At 39.9% G+C, this 7,380-nt stretch overlaps 1 pseudogene; it reads left to right on the top strand.

Annotated features, from left to right (window-relative positions):
• The first annotated feature begins 3,050 nt into the window (after nt 1-3,050).
• On the top strand, nt 3,051-5,541 carry LOC136157420 (tigger transposable element-derived protein 1-like; annotated as a pseudogene).
• The last annotated feature ends 1,839 nt before the right edge of the window (nt 5,542-7,380 follow it).

The following is a 7,380-nucleotide window of genomic DNA, read 5'->3' as shown; positions in this document are numbered from 1 at the left end:
AGCTGGGCACAAGATCATCCAAAATCAAGTCTTTATTTCTACATTTTCCAGGTGAACAAATTCTGACCAGTGTGATGTAAACAAAAGTGTTACTTGGCAGTTTCTGAGAAACTCCTAAAGATGTAGCTGGCAAATGCCCTTTGCTCCTTCTCCATCATCCCTTCCTCCACCTGGGGGCTGGGACTCAGATGCTACCATCCTGAACCATGAGGATGAAGCCCACATCTGGCCATGGCAGAGTGAGGGCTGGAATGAACCTGAGAGCGTTTCACGGAACGGAGCCACTCTAGTGACCTGGATTTTTATGTGAGAAAGAAAATTGTAACTACTGTTTTGGGTTTCTGTCACTTGCATCTGAACCTGGAATTAATGAATATGCCTTTATTCTAGAGTAATTCATAATTGCAGGTTAGCTGTGTACAGAATTGCAGGTTGGAAATTATATTCCAGCAGAATTTTTAATGCTTTTCTCCATCACTTTCTGGCTTCCAGAGTTGCTATTATAAATTCTAATCTGTACCATTTGTTTGTATCCTTAGAAATATATATGTACTAAATACATATGTTTATCTCCAGTATTTTAAATTTCAGAAGGATGTGCCTTGATGAAGGCCTTGGTTTTCCTCAATTGTGTTGGGATACTTGATAGGCCCATTATATCTAGAAATTCATGCCCTTCTGGGAAATTTCTTAAAATTTTTCAGTTTATACTTTTTCCTTTTTTTTTTGCTTCTCATATTTTTTCATATTTTTAATTTCTAACATCTCTTTCTTGTTTTCCAACTGTACTTTTTTAAAAAAGCATCCTATTTTTGCTTAATCAAGATAGTACCTTCTCTTATCAAGGGATATTAATTATGGTGGGTTTTTTGGTAAAGTTTTCTTCTCTCTACATTGTATCTGTTTCTTTCAAGTTGCTTATTTCTGTTTTTGGTTTGGTTTTTTGATCGTCGGATTTCGGTTTTGTATCTATACCTTTCATATAAAAGATTTCCCTCAGAAATACTGGTGGTCCTCAGCAGGGCACCTCAGTGAGAACTAGAAAATGATTGCAGCTCTGTGTGACTGGGTGGAGCTTTAGGCCCGTAGGGTTCGCTGTAGGGATCCAGCAGAGCCATTTCCCTGGAGGAACTCCAAAGTCAGTATCCTTAAGTCAGTTCTCTTGGGCTAGTCATATTTCAGAAAATACTTCAAAGGTATCAGAAGGTTAGGTGTGGGGGCAGGTTTGGTGTCTCAGCATCTTACACCAGCTTTTTGCTGTTGTACATTCGCTAAGTCCTGTCTGAATCTTTGCAACCTCACAGACTGCAGCACGCCAGGCACCCCTGTCCTTCACTCTCTCCTAGAGTTTGCTCAAATTCATGTCTCACTTTCTTTAAATCCCTGTATTTTCAATAAGGTACCCTCACCATCAACTAGGCTTGTGTGCCATAGTCCAGAAACCTTCTGTTTTATGGTTTCTAAGAACCAACCTCCAATGTTCTTTCCAAGTGGAGAAGAGGCAGTCACCCACCTGTGGGGCCTAATAAGTAGAGAATTTAGGGAATTTAGAGAATTTAGATCAAGTATCTTCTTTAAAAATTGAGGAGAGAAAAAAAAATTGAGGTGAGAGACTTCCCTGGTGGTCCAGTGGCTAAGACTCTCTGCTCCCAATACAGGGGGCCTGGGTTCAAACCCTGGTCAGGGAACTAGATTCCCACATGCCACAACTAAGACCTGGCTACTGCTGCTGCTGCTAAGTCGCTTCGGTCGTGTCCGACTCTGTGCGACCCCATAGATAGCAGCCCACCAGGCTCCTCTGTCCCTGGGATTCTCCAGGCAAGAACACTGGAGTGGGTTGCCATTTCCTTCGCCATAAGACCTGGCATTATAAAATTAATTAATTTATTAATTAAATAAAATCAAGGTGATATTCAAATAACATATAACTAATCATTATAAAGCATACAATTCAGGGGCATTTAGCACATTCACAGTGTTTATCTCATTCTAAAGCATTTTCATTTCCCCTAAAGAAAGTCTCACAGACATTCAACAGTCACTCTTCAGTCCCCTCTCCCTCAAACCCAGGCAACTACCAACACACTTTCTGTCTCTATGGATTTGTAAGGATTGACCTATTCTGATACATTTCATGTAAATGTAATCATACAACTTGGACCTTTCTGTATCTGAATTCTTTTACTTCAGCATAATGTTTTTGAGATTCCTCTACATTGTTGCAGCATGTTTCAGCACTTCACTCCTTTTTATGGCTGAACAATATTCCATTGTATGTGTGTTCCACAATTTCTTTATCCATTCACCCACTGATGGACATTTGGGTTGTTTACACCTTTCGGCTATTGTGAATAGAGCTGCTATGAACATTTGTGTAAAAGTATTTGTTTAAGTGTGGACTTTCCTGGTAGCTCGGAGATAAAGAATCCACCTGCCAATGCAGGAGACATGGGTTTGATCCCTGGGTCAGGAAGATCCACTGGAGAAGGAAATGGCAACCGGCTCCAACATTTTTGGCTGGGAAATCCCATGGACAGCAGAACCAAGAGAGATATAGTCCACGGGGTCGCAAGAGTCAAACATGACTTAGCAACTAAACAACAATAACAATTTGAGTACCTGTTTTCAATCATTTTAGGTATATACAGGCATACCTTATTTTACTGCACAGATACTGCTTTTTTTTTTTTTTTAGAAATCGTAGTGTGTGGTAACCCTGCATTGAGCAAGTCTGCCTGCATCATTTTTTTCCAACAGCATTTGCTCACTCCACATCTCCATGTCACAGCGTAGTAATTCTCAAAATACGTTAAGCTTTATTATTATTATATTTGTTATATTGATCTATGATCAGTGATCTTTGATGTTACTATTGTAATTGTTTTAGGGCACTACAAACTGCACTCATAGAAGACAACAAACTTAAGCAATAAATCTATGTGTTCTGACTTCTCCATCAACTGGCTATTCCCCCACCTTTCTTCCTCTTTTCGGGCCCCTCTATTCCCTAAAACAACAATATTGAAATTAGGCCAATTAATAACCCTATAATGGCCTCTCAGTGTTCAAGTGAAAGAAAGAGTCACATGTCTCTCACTTTAAATCAAAAGCTAAAAAAGATTAAGCTTAATGAGGAAGGCATGCTGAAAGCCAAGACAAAAAGCTAAGTCTCTTGCATCAAATAGCCAACTTGTAAATGCAAAGGAAAAGTTCTTGAAGGAAATTAAAAGTGCTAGTTCAGTGAACACACAAATGATAAGAAAGCAAAACAACCTTATTTCTGATACGAAGAAAAATTTTTGATCTGCATAGAAGGTCAAACCAGCCACAACATTCCTTTAACCCAAAGCTTAATTCAGGTGACCCCATGGACTGTGTAGCCCACCAGGCTCCTCTGTCCCTGGAATTCTCCAGGCAAGAATACTGGAGTGGTTGCCATTCCCTTCTGCAGGGGGTTTTCCTGACCCAGGGATCAAACCCAGGTCTCCTGCACTGGCAGGCAGATTCTTTACCGTCTGTGTCATCAGGGAAGCCCTAGAGTGAGGCTCAATTCTCTTCAATTCTGTGAAGGCTGAGAGAGGTGAGCAAACTGCCAAAGAAAAATCTGAAGCTAGCAGCTTGGTTAACGAGGTTAATGTGCAAGGTGAAGCAGCAAGTGCTGATGTAGAAGCTGCAGCAAGTTATCCAGAAGATCTAGCTAAGATAGTGAATGAGGATGGTTACACTAAATAGATTTTCAGTGCAGAAGAAACAGCCTTCTATTGGAAGAAGTTGCCATCTAGGACTTTCTAGCCAGAGAGATGTCAGTGCATGACTTCAAAGTTTCAAAGGACAGGCTAACTCTCTTGTCAGGGCCTAAAGCATCTGGAGACTTTAAGTTGAAGCCAGTGTTCATTTACCATTCCAAAAATCCTAGAGCCCTTAAGAATTAGACTAAATCTACTCTGCCTGTGCTCTATAAATGGAACCACAAAGGCTGCATGACAGCACATCTGTTTACATTTACTGAATATTTAAGCCCACTGTTGAGAACTAGTGCTCAGGAAAAAAAAAAAAAAAGATTCTTTTCAAAATATAAGATCTCTGATGGAGAAGGATAACAAGATTAATTTTTTTGAGGGGGGGGGGACTTCCCTGGTGGTCCAGTGGTTAAGACTCCCCTTCCAATGCAAGGGGCATGGGTTGGATCCTTGGTTGGGGTATGGCCATATGCCTTAGGGTATGGCTGAAAATGAATAAAATTTTTTAAAAAGGTTAATGTTTTCATGCCTGTTAACACAATATGCACTTTGCACCCCATTAATCAAGGAGTCATTTTGATTTTCAAGTCTTATTTTTTTCCCTTTGTTTTTTTAAATTTCACTGAAGCAGAGTTGATTTACAACGCTGTGTTAGCTCCAGTAGACAGCATGGTGATTTATATATCTAGATATAGAACATATATACATAAAGAATCTTTTTCAGATTCTTTTCCGTTATGTGTATATGTGTGCACTCAGTCATGTCCAACTCTCTGTGGTCCCATGAACTGTAGCCCACCAGGCTCCTCTGTCCATGGAATTTCCCCTTATAGGTTATTACAAAATATTGAGTAGAGCTCCCTGTACTATACAGTAGGTCCTTGTTGATTATCTATTTTACGGTGTTGTTTAGTTGCTAAGTCATGACTCTTTGCGACCCCATGGACTACATAGCCCACCAGGCTCCTCTGCCCGTGGCATTTCCCCACCAAGAATACTGGAGTGAGTTGCCATTTCCTTCTCCAGGGGATCTCCCAAACCTAGGGATCGAATCTGAGTCTTTTGCATTGGAAGATGGATTCTTTACCTCTGAGCCACCAGAGAGTCCCTATCTATTTTACATATAGTAATAAAATGTTATTATTTAAGAAATATGCTTTGTAAGGCTATAGCTGCCGGAGGTAGTGATTCCTCTGATGTCTCTGGGCAGCCAATTGAAAACCCTCTGGAAAAGACTCACTATTTTAGATGCCATGAAGAACATTCATGATTCATCAGAAGAGGTCAAAATATCAACATTAAGAGGAGTTTGGGAGTAGTCGACTCCAACTCTCATAGATGACTTTGAGGGGGTTCAACTTCAGTGGAGGAAGCAACTGCAGATGTGGTGGAAACAGTAAGAGAACTAGAATTAGAAGTGGAGCCTGAAGATGATACAATTTTCATGGATGGGCAGAGAAAGTGGTTTCTTGAGATGGAAACTACTCCTGGTAGAGATGCTTTGGAGATTGTTGAAATGACAGCAAATAATTTAGAATACTATGTAAACCCAACTGATAAAGCAGCAGCAGGGTTTGAGCGGATTGACTCCACTTTGGAAGAACTTCTCTGGGTAAAATGCTATCAAACAGAGTTGCATGCTGTGGGGAAATCATGTGTAGAAGGAAGAGTCAATCAATGTGGCAAAATTCATCACTGTCTTATTTTAAGAATTTGCAATAGCCACCCTAGTCTTCCGCAATCACCCTGATCAGTCAGCAGCCATCAACACTAAGATCCTCCATCAGCAAAAAGGTTATGACTCGCTGAGATGATGGTTAGCATTTTTAGCAGTGAAATATTTTTAAAGTATATACATTGATTTTAGAAAGAATGCTATTGCACACTAATAGACTACAGTATAGTGTAAACCTAACTTATATATGCACTTATATATGCACATTTTTGGAAACCAAAAATGTTGTCTGACTCACTTTACTGTAATATCCACTTTATTTTGGTGGTCCAAAACCAAACTCACAATTATATCCGAGGTACGCCTGTACCTATGAGTGGAACTGCTGAGTCATATGGTAATTCTATATTTACCTTTTTGAGGAACTGTCAAACTGTTTTCCACAGTGGCTGCTGCATTTTACATATCCATCAGTAATGTACTAAGGTTCCAATTTCTCCATATCCTCATTGGCATTTAGTTTTCCTTTTCCTTTTCTGGAAAAATTATAGCCATCCTAGTGGGTGTGATTTTGGTTTGCATTTCCTAATGGCTAAAGGATACTCAGTATCTTTTCATGTGCTTATTGTCTGTTTGTACATCTTCTTTGGAGAAATGTCTAACCAATCCTTCGTCCATCTTTTTAATGGTTGTTGTTGTTGTTCAGTCATTGAGTCCTGTCCGACTCTTTGTTACCCCATGGACTGCAGCACACCAGGCTTCCCTCTCCTTCACTATCTCCCAGAGTCTGTTCAAACTCATGTCCATTGAGTCAGTGATACTATCTAACCATCTCATCTTCTGCTGCCCTTTTTTCCTTTTGCCTTCAATCCTTCCCAGCATCAGGGTCTTTTCCAATGAGTCAGCTCTTCACATCAGGTGGTGAAAGTATTGGAGCTTCATCTTCAGCATCAGTTCTTCCAACAAATATTCAGGGATGACTTCCTTTAGGATTGACTGGTTTGATCTCCTTGCAGTCCAAGGGACTCTCAAGAGTCTTCTCCAGCACCACAGTTTGAAAGCATCAGTTTTTTGGCACTTAGTCTTCTTTATAGTTCAACTCTCACATCTGTACATAACTACCAGAAAAACCATAGCTTTGATTATACAGAACTTTGTTGCAAAGTGATGTTTCTGCTTTTTAATATGCTGTCTAGGTTTGTCATAGCTTTCCTTCCAAGGAAATTTTAATTTCAATTTTATGGCTGCAGCCACCATCTGCAGTAATTTTGCAGCCCAAGAAAATAAAATGTATTTGCCATGAAGTGATGGGACTGGACACCATGATCTTCATTTTTTGAATGTTGAGTTTTATGCCAGCTTTTTCATTCTTCTCTTTCAACCTTATCGAGAGGCTCTTTAGCTCCTCTTCACTTTCTGCCATTAAAGTGGTAACATCTGCACATCTGAAGTTGCTGATATTTCTCCCAGCAAATCTTGATTCCAGCTTGTGATTCAATCAGCCTAGCATTTCACATGATGTGCTCTGCATATAAGTTAAATAAGCAAGGTGACAATATACAGCCTTGTTGTACCCCTTTTCCAATTTTGAACCAGTCAGTTGTCCCACATCCAGTTTAACTGTTGCTTCTTGACCCACATAAAGGTTTTTCAGGAGACAAGTAAGGTGTCTGGTATTCCTATCTCTAAGAATTTTCCACAGTTTGTTGTGATCCACACAGTCAAAGGCTTTGGCATAGTCAGTGAAGCTGATGTTTTTCTTGAATTCCCTTGCTTTCTCTATGATCCAATGAATGTTGGCAATCTCTAGTTCCTCTGCCTTTTCTAAACCCAGCTTGTACATCTGAAAGTTCTCAGTTCATGTATCACTGAAGCCTAGATTGAAGGGTTTCGAGCATTACCTTGCTAGAATGTGAAATGTGCACAACTGTATGGTAGTTTGAACATTCTTTGGCACTGCTCTTC

Source organism: Muntiacus reevesi, chromosome 2 (assembly GCF_963930625.1).
Source record: "Muntiacus reevesi chromosome 2, mMunRee1.1, whole genome shotgun sequence".
NCBI classification, from domain to species: Eukaryota; Metazoa; Chordata; class Mammalia; order Artiodactyla; family Cervidae; genus Muntiacus; species Muntiacus reevesi.
Note: the sequence above shows the minus strand (reverse complement) of the source record. Positions and strands in the feature narration are given on the sequence as shown.